The 17305-nt window shown below is 41.0% G+C and overlaps 1 protein-coding gene across 1 annotated transcript in view; it reads left to right on the top strand.

Annotated features, from left to right (window-relative positions):
• Window positions 1–7206: 7206 nt before the first annotated feature.
• The window catches only part of CHD2 (chromodomain helicase DNA binding protein 2), a 71382-nt gene continuing 61283 nt past the window's right edge, over window positions 7207–17305 (top strand). The window contains exons 1-4 of the mRNA XM_077185546.1: window positions 7207–7657; window positions 10255–10327; window positions 10995–11081; window positions 15188–15248. The gene's annotated coding sequence lies outside the window, so the exon portion shown is untranslated. The remainder of the gene's footprint in view (window positions 7658–10254; window positions 10328–10994; window positions 11082–15187; window positions 15249–17305) is intronic.

Here is a 17305-nt window from a genome sequence, read left to right as displayed (position 1 = left end):
AAAACATGAATGAAAAAGAAATGTTGGGAAAAATTAAAATAATGGTGTTGCAATTGTATCTGTATGTGCAAAGCTACAACGTGCTTGCTCTTACTCTTGAAATTCAGACCTCTGTTTCAGGTTTTCTTTCCCTTCTACAGACTGGATTAGTTCACTTCAGTTGCATTTCCAAGTACTGCTGTACATGTTCATCCCTAATTCACTTCATGTGCTTCCAAATCCTTAGGACAACATTCGGTTTAGACACCAAGAAAAAACTGGAGTGATTCCACGGGCCTAAATGTAATTACTCAGCCCTGAGTTAAAGGCACAGGCACATAACTTATGTTCCATGTGTTTAGAGTAACAAGAAGATATCAAATTCTCAGCTTTTGTCATTAAAGTAAATGTTTCTACACTTAAGACACATTTGTAGAGGGAAGTGATGGATTCTGGTTAGATGCATGATTAAATCTTGAAGAAAATAAATCTTGTTTTGGGCATATAGAACCTTGTTGGGATCTTCCTCTGGGTGAAATGGCAATGAAGGTGACAGTCAGATTTTTCAGGTGGTGATCAAGCACTGTGCGTGTCTCAGCCAAGATGTCTTGTGTTTGCTCTGCTGCTTTAATTGCACAAAAAGCCATTGACCTAATTTTGTGACAGGATTGTACCAGCCGTGTTTTCTAGGGCTGCTTATGTTTTGTCACAGCTCACCACCTAATATAAAACGTCGAAAATTTAAAAAAAAGTGCACTGTGAATGGTTTTCAGCTGAGACAAGATTGTCACCCTAACTGGGTTGGTCGGAGAGAAGGGGAGTATTTGTTTCAGTGTGAAAATCTCTTGTCCGCAACAGTTACAGCTGGTAATTCTGGAGTTTGTGTGCCTGACGTGCCCAGAGCTGCTCTAGTCCCTGGGCTGATGAGCTTTCTGAGTTGGGTAAAGTTCTGGCAGGAGCCAGTTTATAATAAATTGACTGTAAGAAGAAAATAGAAAAGCTCATGGGAAACATCAGCCTGACACAGGAGCTGTTTCTGTTCAGGTGACATTCTAATCCAAGTATGTTGGTGCCTCACTACAGCAAAAATTGGACTCCACATCCAGCAAGTATTGACAAATACAAAAAAGTTTGTTTTGAGCTACTACATAAGTGGTCTTTTATATATATGGTGCACTACAACAGGGTGATTCAGTGCTTTGTCACACTGTCTATGAAATAAAAAAAGTATATGCTTGTAAGATTGCGGAAAAAAAGGTACCATTTCTTTTCCCTGCATGTGGCAATTTACTGAATAATGCATCATTTTGTCAACTTTTATATACCAATCAATAAATGCCCTACGGTGCCACCTGCACACAGGAGACAAGAATGAGGATCATTATAGAAACAGGCTTGAAACTTGCTTGAAATAAAAATCCCAGTTCTATACTTGTGGTTTTGGAGACCTGGGCTGTTTTTCTTTTCATTCTAGAGTAGCTGTAATTTATCTTGTTCAGTCTGAGTGAAATTCCTCATGTTTGCAAGGCCAGTATGAAACCCTTTGCCTCCAAAACTCCAAGGAGATGTACCAAGAAAATATAGTTGTTGTTACAATCATCATCATAGCTTTCCAAAGTCTCCACTAGAACTCAAATGGAGAGTGTGTAAAAATAAAAATTAGAGCTTATAGTTGGAATTTTATTTTGTCCTCGATTTTGTCGTGTAAACACATATTTGTGCTAATCCTGTTTTTCCTTTTCTGATCCTATTCCTTAAACACTTAAGCAATGAAGCTTTACTGGCTTTTGCAGGAAATAAGTTTCAAGGATGGTCAGGTAAATGCCTTTGGAAAATGAGCTTTAAATGTGCATAAGGAAGTAATCATGCTAGAATTTCAAAATATCTGAACTTACAAAAAAAATTAATTTCATTGTCTAGATCTTCTAAAAATTTTGCAACGACATTTAAAGTCAGATATTCTAAAGATTTGGCTTAAAAGTTATAAAATGTTCTGATTTATTATGTAACAATTCCATAACATATTGGAAAATGTGAGAACAGTATCTATTTTGAAATGTAAGATGGGATTAGTCTCCCTTAATTGTGCTGATGTTTTTGGTGGGTTTTTTTTAAACAAACTCTTGATAAAACGATGACCACAAAACACTCTTGTGACTCTGCAGACTCTGTTTCCAGCCAGAATGGTGAGATAAAGAACACTGCTTGCAGCTTCTACCTTTTAAAGTGATTTTAAACCCTATCACCACGTCTAATCCTTGTATGGTTCCAGTCCTGCAAGTTTGCAGGCAGGGAACTTGGTCAGTTCAAGTGTGTAAGCCAGGTCACAGCACCTGCCTTGGTGTGCTGTGCCTCTGGCATTACAGTCCCTGGGAAGGTGCACTTTAGTTTCTTATTTGCTTTCAAAGGTGATGTCAGCAGTAAGCAATAATTTTTTTCATGTAAGGAGACATGTAATACCTTGTTAACACTTTTATAAATGCCAGTGTCTAAGTGGAGACAAGTAAAATGGTCAGTATTTTTCTACCATGTCCCAGTCCTCTCATAAAAGTTTTCCAAGCCAAGCAGAATAGGTTTGTTACCTAAAAGGCAACCTTGAAGAAACAGAACATTCCATACAAGAAGTAGGGGCTAAAAAGGGGGGGAAAGAAACAGATTTGTTGTTCCAAGCTCCAGTGGTTTGCTTTAAGAAGCAATTAAACATATTATTATCCTATCACCCATATTATTTAAGTTTGAAACTGCCTAGAGTTTTAAACTCTCTTAAGATTTCACCAGAGTAAGGACTACTGCTTCTTTCTGACTTTCTTATACCTCTAAGGCTGCCATTTAAGGCAATAGCTGTGTGTTAGACATTGACCAAATACAGCATAAATACCTTGACTGAGATGGTCTCTATTTCTCATATCCATTTAAGATGGCAGCAAGGGTTAGTTTGAAGATGATCTATAATAAAAACGAAGAATTTCAAGTCTCAAACCTCCTTAAGAAAAGTGGATTTGATTTCCCAAGAAAAATGTGTGTATATTCCCTGGTGGAATTTATATAAAGCATAATAATTAATCCTCTCACTAGACAATAGTTGCTGGTCTGCAATTTGCTTTATTGTATACAGGAACTCATGCAAAACTGAAACAGTTTTGAGGTGTGTCGGTTGTTAAGGAGCTCTTAGATCTAAACTTTGAGCTCAGGCCACAAGATCATGTGTACAGTAACGGTCCTGACTCTTTGATACATTGTGACCAACAAGCTAAAAATTTGCTTAGAAGAGACCATTAAGTCCCAAAAAATATGTTGAACCCATTAATGACTTCCATTTAATCTTTCTACTTTTTATTAATAACTTACTTTTCTTTGAAAGCAGGAATAGAGAAAGCTGAATCTTGGTTAAAATGGCTTTTTTTGAAGAAATTGAAAAAACACTGGGGTTTGGCTTAGATCGAAAGATTTTTTCTTTACCATATGTTTATAACACTGATAAGAATTTGTTTCTAATTATTCATAGTAATAAATCTTTTTTTTGCTGCTCACAAGGTTCATCGTTTTGAACAGGAGCCCCATAGAAGTGCCAGCAAACCCCCCATATTAACATAATCTCAGTTTTTGGTGTTAAAGCCTAGGAACAAGAAGGGCATATGTAAAAGTTCTCTTTATGTGCGTCGATGTGTTTGCAATTATTCATTACCGGCTGGAGCAAAAGTCTGGATTTCAGCTCCAGTCCCAGACTTGGAGCAGAATGAGCAGCACGAGTTCATTGCTAGAACTGAGTTTTATCCTTGCTGCTAGTGGGTTTATTGCTTGTCTTGTGACAATAGCAAAAAGCTTTAGCTGGGATCAATATACCGTAATCATCTTCACCAGTCACACGGGGAATGTGGTTCCATGCTTAGAAGGTGAATTTGTACCTACTTGAGCAGTTGCTGTGATTTTAATGGTCAATTACTGAGGAAGGAAACAGAAGGGGGGAGAAAAAAAAAAATGCATAATGTTTGTTTGACCAACATGTTCCAGGTTACATACAAAATCTGAAAATAGAGCCCCTGCCTGATTCAGGACAAAGTGATAACTTCAATAAACACCCAGTTCACAGGAAGTCAAATGCCTCCCACAAACAGCTCGCTGTGCTCAAAGGGCATTCCATATCCTGTTTGCATATTCTCTGTCCGAGCAATCTAAATTATTCTGTTTGGCCTAGGGCCTAGGAAATTGGCATTGATTTCTTCTGAAAAGTGAGAGTTTTGGTTGAAGAAAAGTTTGGTGACTTTTCTTCTTGTTCAGACTCCTGTTTTCTCCTTCAAAAGGCAGATATAATACTTGACCATTTTGTCCAGTATTTGCCTTTCCAACCATTTTGTCCAATATTTGTCTTTCCGTTAAATTTGTGTCTCCAAAGATCTGTGGGCCATAGCAAAGAATAAACTGCTTCACCAACCTTTTGGTGTCCTCTGTTACAGAGGGCAGTTTGGGACAGGTGGGGAAGGGACACTGCCCTGTGGGATCACAGTGTGCCTTTGTATGTTGTCCCTAAGGGATAATAACATGGGGCTGGGGGAAGGAAGAAAGGTTCTAGAAGAAAACAGAGTAGCAGAAAGTCAGGTTCTGTGCCTCCATCTAGAATTCCAGCCATAGACGCAATCTCAGAAAATAGTTCCCAAATTAGTAATGGAAACATTAACTTGTCGTTATTTTCAGACATGTGGTTCATAAAATATGGCTGAAGTGTTTGGTCTAATGATACACAAAGGAAGAAAATGTGTTATCTGAAAAAGAAGGAATGAACTTTATAGAGGAAATTGCAGTGTAGAAATGCTGAATTTAGGAGGAAAAAAACGGGGTAACTGCAGAGGCAGTAGGAATGAGAATTTTGTTCCACTGTTTCATTAGGAAGAAGAATGCAAACAGTCTGTTCCTGGTAAGGAACAGCAACACCATGGCTCTGCAGAGTGACTGTACTTGTGTTCACCTCCATGCAACTACTCAGGGCCAAGGAGGAGAGGAGGTCATGGATACTCGTGGAAGGATTTTCAGAGCTGCTTCACATCTTGGTGCCCAGGAAGGAAAAGAGCAGTGCTGCATATATTTAATGAAGATATTAGACTTTTAGTAATTTTTTGGTTACACATAGCAGCAGTAGAGTAACAGACTTCCAGAAACATTTATCTATAAATGTACATAGGGTTTTTGGTTTTTTTTTTAAGAGGAACAGTCTACTAGACTAGACAGTCTGGTACAGCTAGAGAAAATCAGATAACAGTCTGAGCACACAGGTTAGGTCTTGTTCAGGCACAATCTCAACTCTCCTGGCTGGAATCACACTACTCTTACAAGGCACTGTTATGTCTAGAATCTCTGATCTCTTTTCTCCCTTTCATCTGGTTATTGCAAGTGATCACACATATATTCTGCTAGAAACGTTCTTGTGTTTTGGGAAGAAACAAGAGAAAGAAACAATGGAATTTCTAATCTTGGTCTTTGCTGTGAAGTTTTACCATGCAGGATTGGCTGAAAATGCTGACATAAGGAGAAGTGCTGTTGCTACACCCTGCTTTCATCTGGATCCTGCCTCATCCTTCCCCCTTTTTTCACTGCTGGTGGTTTTCCAAGGAGGACAACGTCTGAGTTCTGTCCATGCAGGCACCTTTAGATACAGTTATATCTGAGCAGTTCCACTGAGAGCAAGAGGATTGGCCTTTGCAGGAATCTAAATGGGAAAGAAGTTGCAGAGCAGGCTTTCTGCTATCCATAGTCTCCGTAGACTAGAACTTCAATTTTTCCCCTGTTGTGAGAGGGGAAAAAGAAGGCATTTTGCCCCTTTTCAGTGAGAAGCTGCATTGGCTCTTTAGTACCACCACTGATTCCTTGACTGGAGGTTCCCATGCTGTGGCACCTTTATGTGGGTCACCACCATCCCTTCTCTGAAGATGGTAACACCTTATCCCACTGTCTACAAGTAGTAGATATCCTCTGCTATCCTATACACAAGGTCATCTTTGCTCAGTATTTTGAAAGGAAATACAACTCTTGGCTCACAATCATTCTTGTCAGCTGGCCACTTCCTTGTGGTTTTTCCAGGACTCAGCTCAGGAGAGAGCTGCCAAAGTCCAACTGTGTGATCTCTAGTGCCAGACTGGATCCTGAGGCCTTCCATAATCATTGGAAGTATTGTTAGTTTAATTCTGTCATAATAACCCAGGTTCATTAATATGAAAAAGGAAGATGTAGACAATTTCTTTCTGCTTTTAATGGAGTCACCTGGACAAATGAAAGAAGGTGAAAGGTGTGCATAATATTCAAAGTGACTGCTGAAGTGAAACTTTATATTAGTAAAACTGATATAAATATCAGTTCTGTCATGTTTGCTGTGTGTGCTTCTTGCAGAGGGGCACCATAACTGGGGCTGGCACAGGATTCATGGCAGTGACCAGGAATGTGAGGGATGTCTTTCCATCTTGCTGATATCTGAAGTGGTTTCCATGGCTCTAGTCAAAACAGGAGACAGTTTCCTGGTGAGACTGGCATACCAGAGTTTCTATGGTGTTGGCTGAAAAAAGCAGGATACCTAGTTTTATTTGTGTGTCTGTTTCTGAGCAGCATTAATGGGGGATTGATGTGGCAGACGGGCAGGTGACTGGGGCTTGTGCTGGCTCTGTGCCCCAGCCCGGCTCTGGAGCTGAGGGTGCACAACATCGGGGTGTATCCCATAGGAATAGAGGGGTTCGTGGCCCCCCTTCCCCGTGGGGATTCCGGCGGATGAGCTGTCCCTGGCTCATGTCAAAGGCTGATAACAGAGGTGGTGTTTGTGGAATGGCGGCAAACGGGGCCGTGAGATGCGGGGCGCCAGCAGCCAGCTCAGGGGGCTGAACCCCGCTGTGTGTCAGTGCAGACAGGCAGTGGCATGGGGAGATCTCTGCAGCGGGGTCTGGCAGCGCTCGGGCCCGGCGGGGTCAGGGCTGTGCTGGGCAGTTCAGGTGGGACGGCCCGGCCAGGTGGGGCTGCGAGGGGGCGGCGGCCGCTCCTGCTCCCGCTCCCGCCTCCCCCTGAGGGGCGGCTGCTGCGGCCGGCGCGCGAGGAGGCGGCGGGAGCCAATGGGGGGCGGCCGAGGCGGGGAGCGCGGACCAATGGGAGGCCGCGGCGCCGGAGCGCGCGGGGCCCGGGCGGGGGGAGGCCAATGGGGAGCGGCGCGCGGCGCGCGCGCAGCCGAGGGCGGGGAGAGGCGGGGCGCGCGCGCGGTGCCGCCCCTTCCCCGCCGCAGTGAGGAGCGACCGGGCGGCCATGTTGTGCGGGGGGAGGGGAGCAAGGAGTTGAGAGGAGACGGCGGAGGCTCCCTCACACACACGGCACAAGATGGCCGGGAAGCAGCCGCAGCTCCCGCCCGTCTCCCGGCGCTGTCCCCGCCGCTCGCGCCGGAGACGCCCGGCGGGCGCTCTCGGTGCCGCTCCCGGGCGCCAAATCGGGCCCGGCGCTCTGTGGGCTCCGGGGCTCCGGAGGGCGGCGAGCCGGGCTGCCGAGCGGGGCTGCCGACGGTCGGGCAGCAATGGCGCCGGGCTGCCGAGCGCTGCCCGCGCCGCTCCCTCTCCGGGCGGGCGCGGGGCCGCCCTTGGCCGCGGGCAGGGAGAGCCGGGAGCAGCGCCCCGTCCTCGGGGCCCCGGGTGCCTGTCAGCGGGCTGCTCTTCGCCGGGTAAGTGCCGGAGTCTCCGGGCTCCTCATTGTCCTTTGTCCTTGGGAGGAAAAACAAAATGTCCTTGGAGCCGGGAGGGGGAGGGGGCGCTGCCTCCCCCTGCCCCCCTCCTTCCCCCCCCGCCGCTCGCTGAGGGGACCTGCGGGTACCCTCGGAGACCCCCGTCCGTGCCCGAGACCGGGCTGGGCTGAGGGGCAGCGGCGGGACACGGGGAGCCCCGGTGACCCTCGGCGGCTGCGGGCGCTCCCTTCGCTCTCCTGCAGCACCCGGGAGGCTCCGCACGCCCTGTCCCCGATGCAGCCCCGGGGGGAGCCGTGGCGGGTTTTGGCTCCCCTGTGCAGCACCGAGCACAGGGGGGGCTGCAGACCGGTTCCCCCCAGCGCAGCGTTCAAGGGGGGGTATCTGCAAACCAGCTTGGAACTCCAATGCAGCAGTGCAGGGAGGGGGGAGAGGTGAAGGCTGTACGACAGCATCACCGAAATGTTTAGCCCCGTGTCTATGTAAAGAGCGTTTCTTGCCCGTCGCTGGTCGGATGGGGATATGTTTTCGTAGTTTCTAAGAACAAAGACGCCATGTCCTTTTCTCTTAAAAATAAAACTTGGAGTGGTTTTTCTGTGGGGTGTTGGCTTTTAACTCTTTGTAAACCAGTAAGAGAAACGGGCTGCAGATGAGACCGATTGGTACTTTATGAAACAATAGAGAGAAATTGCTTTCACTGGAGAAACAGCAATTCAGGTGCAGAAGTTTAAAAGAAAACTCCTAGGAATTACGTGCAAATTTGATTTTGCAATTAAAACGGCAGTGTAGAAACTTAAAAGCTTGAGAAAAACAAAGCTCGGTCATGCCAAGTCTACTGTTTAAAGTTGGCAAAATACTACAGTTGTGATTTAGGCGACACTACAAAAAGAAAAGAGTTACTTAAATACGAATTACACGATAAGGAAACGGATGAGTTTGCGTCTGACATGGAAAGCTTTTAAAAAACATTTAATGGGTATCACGTTTGTTTTTATTATTCAGTTTATAGGTTTTTCCGAGATCTCACTGTTACTTCTCTTTACAAAACATTTTAATCATCCTTTCGGTGTTCTGATAATTTAGAAGTTGTACATGACCTATTGCAAGACTTTCTAAAAATGCAAGTTTAAATGTAATGGCTGACGTTTGTTTTGGGTTGGCTTGCGTTCAGCAATTACCAATTTAAGGGTAAAATTGTAATTTTAAATATATAAAAAGTCCCTGTAGAAGAGCAAAAGGTAAATACTAAAAACTTTAGTTTTAATTGGAGGTTGTGTATAGCCATATTTGTTGGATTTTAATGGTGTACGCTTGTGCAAGGTTATAAAACTCTTGTGCGGATTTTAAATACTGCAGTTGGAGGTAAATCTACATTTTTCGGTACTTCTTCTGCAAATAAGAATCTGTCATTGCAACAATTGAAGTTAGCCCTTTTTTTGGAAATAGAAATACAAGTTTTAGCAAGCACTGGACTTCTGTCACCTTTGTGCAAAGTGTTTGGTGTCTTTATTTTAGATTTGGATTATGGTGGTTTTATAACCCCAGCAACAGTTCTGCAGTGTAGAACAGGTTCTGGCATACACACTTTGCCCTAAAGAAAGTTCTAGCTTTAGGTGGGTGTCTTCTGGATTTGTCTTAAGTATATTACAGGATAATTTTTAAACACTTTTGACTGGTTTATTTTAATAAAATAAATTAGCAGGTAATTGTGCAGAAAATAAATTACTTGCAATTCATAACGTGTTTTATTTAATACTTCTGCGGCGGGTTTTTTATATTTAAGGTGTAGGTTTGAATTTATACATCTTTTAATCCAGCATAAAAATGGTTTTTAAAATTGTATAGTTACAGAATGATTCTACACTTCTAGAGTATGAAGTAATGCTGGTGATAGATATAATTGCTGCAAAATAAAATCATATGGCTTTTCACAAAAGGCAAGAAAAGTTGGCTAGAGGTTGTGCAAATATGGTGTTCCTTGTGTTTAAAGACCATAGCTTGAGATCTGATTAAAGGTTAAAGAAGCTGAAGGCTTTAAAACTGTATTCTAAAGGGCAAAAAAGATGGATTTTTGGGGAGATGAAATAACTTAGGACTTAAAATTCAGAGAAGCTGATGACAGAAGCCATTTTAAAATAACCTTGCTATCAGCAAAGGTTTTATTTAATTTTGTATAGTCTACTGCTAAAGATTCTAATGTGGAAAAAAAAAGTAAAAGCGCTGAGGGATATTGTGTGATAAATTACTCAGTAAAAAAAAATCTTAAATTGGAATTTTAACTTCTAAGTTTTTCAAAATTAAAGTAATGGGAGACAGAAGAGCTGACTGCAGTTCTTCATGAAAAACACAGATCGTGCATGTTGTATGTCAGTCACTCATCTCCAGTGGGTTTTTCTTCAGCCAGGAATGTACAGCCACTCATACTTTTATTTTTCAGAGTTCAGTTCAAAAGACAGTTACTGTGATCATAAGTTTTTCTCAACTTAATAATTATCTAAAGATTGATAGATTTCAGACATATGACTAATGCTGCTTTTCTAAAGCAAAATACTGAAAATTTCCATACTTTGTTTTTTCAGGTAGGATTTCGTGAACAGAACCTTATTTCCTGATAAGCTTCCAGAGGATTCGTTCATGCCTTATTTTTCTTAGGTAAGAATGGTTATACCTTGTGTTAGTATGTTCATTTCCTTGTTATTTTTTTGAAACTGGAATTTGCCTTTTTGCTACTGTGCAGATGTGGAAAGAAGAAAGACATCTCATTTTTATAGGGAGGGGACACATTTTATAAATTGTCTTGACTTCTGAAAAGCTTTCCTTTGCAGTTACAGGTAGATTGTCTTCATATAATGTCATGCTTATGTGCTGCTTGGGTATAAATTTCAGTTTACTAAGGCTATTTAATAAGTGGACTGTTTATTTTTATATTATATGGGTACTATATATATATGTATTATATTTGGTGGAAAAGGACAGTATTTGCATATAAACTGAAGTTCTGTAGGTCCTATTTTACTTAATGAGTTTGTAGCAGTAATCTTTGGGGAAATGGTAGAATTTGTATTTGAAGGTATTTGTATTTGAAGATTTCAGGAATTCATAGAGAAGGAGATTTTTGGGGGCCTGTTTTGTGTTTTGGGGGACTAATGCTTAAAAACGAAAGTTTTACCAACAGTACAAAACCAATATTCTTTCGTTTATTCAAAGACATTTCCTTTACGTGTTTTCAGAAAGTTTGTCAGTCAAATGTTAGTACTTGAAGAGCTTGTGTCTACCTTGTTTTCAGACAAACCTGGTTTTGTTGTTTTTTATCTTTAAGGGCTATTACTGGATATGATTCTTCCAAAGATTCTGATGACTGGTTGGGCCAAAGACCTTGAGCAAAATTCTGTACTGTGCATGCCAGGTATGTTATACTGTTGTGGGGTTTTGTTTGTTTTGTGGTTTTTGTTTTTTAATCATCCTGGAAACAGTTTTTTTTTTTTCAAAATAAACATTAAATGTTTAAGTTTAAGTGTTTTACCTTGTTGAATTTATTTTCTTTTGAGCTTGGTGCATTTGGAAATTGTTAGTATGTACGTACTACAGCAATGCTAATGTCTCCTGCATCATTGAAGATTTTATGTTCACTCACAAGTACAACTTTTTAACAATCTGCTATGACCATGTTGACATGTGGTGAAGCCAAAGGACTGTCATCTCCTAAGGATATTGTCTAATCAAACTTCAGGAATACTTTTCCTTAGTTCAAGGTATTGGTTTATTAGCAAGGGATGCTCATAAACTTTTCAAGAAATTGCTTATACAATAAACTTTAAAATTCTGGTTTTGGTGTAAATTTTATTCTAAAAGCCTAAAGTGGTACCCACTTGTTACGAGGTATCTTGCTCTCCTTGCAGTGTCAACAAAGCATCTTTTTAATGTTAATTTTTCTTTTTACACTTCAAATTCTGCATTTAGGATCAGAGTAACCTTTGAGTCAGGCTTTTACCACTCTGTAATTAAAGTGGGGGATCCTGTTTGCCTGTCTTAACTGGTTCCTTTTCACAGCTTCCCATGCTCGTGTACTTCTGTGCATACTCAGGACCTCAAAGCGTAAGGCGTCTTCATGAGGACACATGTATCAGGATTCCCAAAAATACTTTTGATGATTTGCTTTTTCAAGTTACATAATGAATCATCATAACCAAAAAATACAATTGTGAGCCCCCACCTGAGTGCAGCCGGGTTTTTTTTTTTTTGGCTTGGATGAAGCCTTCAGTCTGCTCACAGAAAAGAGATTGTACACAGTTTTCCATAAGCTTTACAAAAATGCCTCTTCAGGTTGTAATAAAGCTTTATCTGCAGTGAGTCACTGCTGATGTTCAAGGTAGAGTTCAAATTATATTTATAGATATTGGACATGTGCCACCATCATGGATGTCCTGCAGCAAACACAGCTAACGAGCAAGGTGATATGTCACAATGTTCCTGCAACTACATCGTGTGACTGTGTGATGGGAAGTGTGAGAACTAGAAGTTTGTGTTAGAAATTATCTCATACCTTAAGAACAACCAGGCATATCTGAAATCCCACGTAAGTTTTCAGTTTAGAGGGTCAAAAATCACAGATACTGCACAGTCTGTTACGATAAAGGCAAGCCCAGCCTGGGTCACACAAAAGTCTGATAACGCTGATGGGATTGAACCTGTCAGACTTGACTTACATTCCTGGTATTAAATCCTGAAATGTCTGAATCTGCAATTTCTATCTCACCTGCTCTTAACAAAAAAAGAGTAGCAAAGTAAAAATTAGAAAATCACTGTGCTCAAGAGCAGATCTTGCCTGACCTTGGTGTTTATGGTAATGATGAAATTCAGCACTTCGATCTTAATGGTCTTGCATCTTTCCAGTATTGTCCTAATGCTGATAGTGCTGAATAGTCATTACAATAAAAACAGCTTTAACTTTTGTGAGCTCTTCAGAGCTGCCTTTTCTTGCAAGAACAACTTGTTTTCAGCTAAGAGTGGACTCCCCTCTAGGAAAAGTAGACCTCAGTGTGTTAGATGCACACTACTGGGACTTGAGGGGAGTTCCAAGTTCATGGCTACGCTACAGCGTGCTCGTGAGGATTGAGGGGCGGTCAAGGTGAATCTCTCAGCTTGAGTCCAAGCCTTCTTGGTAGAGGAAGCTGTTCCTCTGTGGGGATACAAACCCCTGTTAAATATTCTCATAGAATAGATTCTGGTAGCACTGACAGCGTACGTGGAAGAACATTGCTGTGCTGATACACATCGTCTTTGCCAAAATGCTTTGTTAATTAAATAATACAAGAGAAACCAGAAAATGTGATACCAGGTCATAGTTTTTGGATGTCTGACCTCACCTCTTGCTGGAAAAGGAGATGCACTGTGTGATGGTTAGTGCCAGTCTTTGGGGGAGGGAGCCATATACCTGTGATGCCGGGCATGTTCTCTGTGATAGGCTGTACTGTACTTCGAGTGTCTGTAATTTTAATACAAAAATAAGCCACAGCTGTTAGGTAACCTAGAAAAAGTAAATTCACGTTTATTTTTAAATAGGGGATGGATTTTTTTAATTATCCAGGCTACAACAATTATAGCAGGCAGTCTGATTAAAAGAATTTGATATTAGATACAGGAAATATAGCTGTTAACATGAAAAGTTAATTTCTTTGAGCCAAGACTTGTATTTCCAAGCTCTGGTTTCTGGCTCGTGGCATAAACCTGTAGCTTTGGTGATTTTTTCTGTAGTTGAAGAGTGAATGTGTTTCAGACGTAAAAATTTGAGACTCAAAATACAAGGGGTATATTCTATAATAGTGAAAAATAACTAATGTGAATGAAATGTAATATATTATCAACATCCTCATGCTGTTTTTACAAAACTCATTGTTTGGTTTCTCCACTCTTTTCCAAGAAGAGAAGTGTCACTACTACTACATGCTACCACTCTGACACACCAAAGATTCCTTTTGCACAAGTGTGCTGAGGTCAGAAGAACAAAACTCAGGTGGAGCCTTCGTAACACTGTCATTAGGGGAAGGTGCTTTGTGGTGACAGCCGTGTTAAATATTACCCTCATTAAAGTTTCTGTCAAACTACCATAGCTGTGTGCCTGCTCTAGAACTAAAGAAAACAAGAGCCAACTTGGAAGTGATGATGGCTGTGTAGCTGTGCCAAGAATTAATAAAAATGGCTGAGAGCTGTAAACTGAGAGTCCTCCAGTCATTAACTTCACCTGCCTTCATATAGACTGTAGTTTCTAAGTGGCCTTTTTTGAGTGAAATGATTCAAAGGGCCAAAGTAACACTTGCTTTCCTGGTTCATTTTTCGTGCCTTGGATGAGTGGTGGATGCCTCATGGCTGGTCAGGGTCCAGCAGCCATGTTGTGTTTCTTCTAAAATGGTGGATGGGCACTTCACAGAAGTTCTGTGCTTCCATTTAGTAGCAGCTGCTTGTGCACATTCAGATACATTTTAAAATTTCATTAATGCATTTTTAAACCTCTGAATCTCACGTGCATTAGGATATTCTATGTGTTTCTGCCAGCCTACCGCTATTTTTTTTGGTTGTTTCGCTTTTTAAAGCCCTTTTTCTGTAATAAGAGTTTCAAGTAAATTACATCAACAAAGAAATTACAATCCTGCTCATCCCATGTTTCTTTCTACACCTCTGAGTAGCTGTCAAAAATGGAAGAGAAGAATTTAGAGGATTGCACAGTATGCTGTCACTGGAATAGGTTCATTAATTTTTATGTATTTGAGGCTATATTTCAATATAAGTAGATTTTGAGAGATTACAAGGGAAGTGGTTTGCTTTTATGTGTCAGGAGGATAAACTTGAATGCCTCGTTTCATGGAGTTGAAATTTACCCTGAAAAGGAGGTTCATGAGTTGTTTCAGAGTTCTAGGTCTTTCTACCTTTGCTTAAGGTAACTGTGATTAAGAATTTATTGATACAGATTGCCAGTTGGCATTTTCAGAGTCAGATTTCCACATCTGGACCTTGCCCATACATGAGTAACTTTAAGGTAGCGTAGATAATTTGTTCTGCATAAATGTTACATAATTGCCTTGCATCCAGCAGATACCTCCTCTCAGTAAAAAGAGCATTTTTTTTTCTATTGTGAAGGGCAAGTGTGTTTGCTTAAGCATACTTCCACTTGATGCCTGATTGATCTTTTTGAAAAACTTCAAAGAATATCTTTTTTGTTGTTTTTTCTCAATGAATTTGTGGATTGGGTCTGAATTTCTTGGGTTGTTTCCAGGTTCTTTAATAACAGGTTCCTTAGTGATACTTTAATTTTTTTTATAAAAAAATTCTGTAGCACATGCTGTGAGCTGGAAATGGTTGGATTTTTTGTGTTTGTGGGGGGGTTTTTTATTTGTCTTTTATGAGGGCTTTTGTAATAAAGGCTAATGCTTGGTCTTGTAGACCTTAAGGTCTAGATCTCTTTTATTTTTAAATTTATTTTAATTCAAGTGTTTTAATATTCCATTTTCCCTACAGATGTGTTGAGGAATTGATTTACTCACTCTAAGCAAAATAGCTGCTGTTGGTTGAAGCACTGGTAAGTTGTTATTCCTAATAACATTTACTTTTTAGCTTTAAAAAAACCCCAGCAACCACACATGGCTATAATGTTTAAATGGCTGAAGGCTTTGGCTGAACACATTCTAAAAGTCATTAGTGTGTGGCCATGTGTGCATGTGTGTTTCAGAAAAGCTGAAAAGGAGCCTGGATCATTCCTGCTGGGCCCTGGGGAAGTGAGCAGTACTTGGATAGTGCTCTCTCCCTGGCTGGCTGCAGAACAGCTTTCAGAGCCGATTGTAGTTCTGGGGGCTTCTGTGATTTGACTCCAGATTTCACTGAGAACTTTCATATCATAGTTGTGCTTGTTCAGAAGGGTTTTTGGTATGCAGATGTCTGTCTCTAGAGAGGTACTACACACAATTTGGATAACAAATGGTGTGGAAAGTATAGCAGGAAGAACTTGCTGTACAAGCATCTTGTGTTGTCCTTATGCTTCTGTCAGGATCAGTGGGAGCCTTTGAGCAGACAGTGACTGTCTCCTGTTCTACAATTGTTCTCTTTCTGTTCTTCATTCATAAAACTTTGGCTTTGCACAAAATAATGAATGCCAGTACAGTTTCCTGTATTTTTTTAAATTAAACTGCTAGCTGATAGACTTGAAATCATTCTTCATATAGTCAAAACATAAAGTTGGCAGGCTTGAGTAGGTAAATTAATTCAGTTCTATACTGGATGAATAGAGGGACAGAATTTTTTCCCATTTCCTTAAAGGGATTTGGTCTTGACCTTTTGTTGTCTCTGGCAAATTTCATGACTTTCTTGGGAGTTGCTTGTGGAAAGACTCAAGTCTTTTTGTCTTTCTTGCTGCTTAAAATTCAGACTTCTTGACTCTGCATATTTGATTTAGGGCATCCATTGCATTTTGTGTACATGGGTTAACTTTTTTATGTGAAGCTCTATTCCTGTAGCACTGTGCTCTGGAATATATGCTATATGCTTTAAGAGCCAGTTTCTTTTAGTCTGACATGCTACCTGATTGAGCAAGGCCTTCCTTAGGCTTCAAATAGCTTGGGAAAATGTTCCAAGATGCAAATCCACTCCTTTTAGTGGCTGGATGACAGTGAATTTTAGCTGTCCCATGGCTGTGGTTGTTAGCAGAGCCCTCCAGCAGCCACTGCCTTCTGCCCTGCCTCAGGTGCTGGAGAGAAGCTGGTTTTGTACTCCAGAGTCCTGGCTTCTCTCACTCCATGGTGTGAAGACTAACACAGAGCCCTTCCGAAAAGGAAAAGGAATTTGTGGGAGGTGGTGCTGCAAGCCTTGCCAAGCTGTCTTAGTCTGGCCTCCTGCTGCTTCTGGGCCCATTTGATTTTGGACCAATTTTACCATTTGAGTTTTCAGTCCTGAAGCAAAAGAAGTAGAAAAAGATGTAGCGAAAGAGATCATGGACTTGAAAGAATTAAGTTTTAATGTGTGTACACAAACTCAGTTTTGCTAAGTATTTAATTTCTTCTACTACTGTTGTCTGTAAGTTTTATTACTTTGTTCTTTCAGAAATCTTAAGCTGTTTTTCCCACTGCAGGTGTGTGTTGAGCAGTATATTTCTTGATATGTTTCTTCTCCAGCTATTCCTCAAAACTCTTCCTATGCTATCCACTGATGCCTTCCTAGCCCCAGTCACCTGCTAGAATCTCTAAACATGTGACTCATGTTCCATTTTAATATTAATCTTTGTGTGATTGCTACATCTTTCTGTGTGCATTTTTGTTTTTTTCATTGGATTTTAAATTAGCTATTGTCAGATCTGGCTCTTTTCGTAGAACTTGGCTTTTCAGTTACACACTGAGTAATTATTCCATCCTTTTCTGGTTTACAATCCTTACCTGAAGGAAGAGGTGAATGTGAAACCCTTAAATGATTTTGTTGAAATAGTTGTCTACAAAAGAAGTTGTTTCAAAAAGCAGTTGTTGAAAGTATTGCAATGTAAAAGGTCTGGTGTTGGATTCTCTGGTTAACATGGTGTTTAGTTGAAGCACTGATTTTTATTTTTAACACTCTTTTTTAAGACAAGAGAGAAAATACTCAAAAACAGCAGGG

This window comes from Agelaius phoeniceus, chromosome 13 (assembly GCF_051311805.1).
Source record: "Agelaius phoeniceus isolate bAgePho1 chromosome 13, bAgePho1.hap1, whole genome shotgun sequence".
Lineage (NCBI taxonomy): Eukaryota > Metazoa > Chordata > Aves > Passeriformes > Icteridae > Agelaius > Agelaius phoeniceus.
The sequence above is the reverse complement of the archived record's forward strand: the minus strand, read 5'-3'. Positions and strand labels throughout refer to the sequence as shown.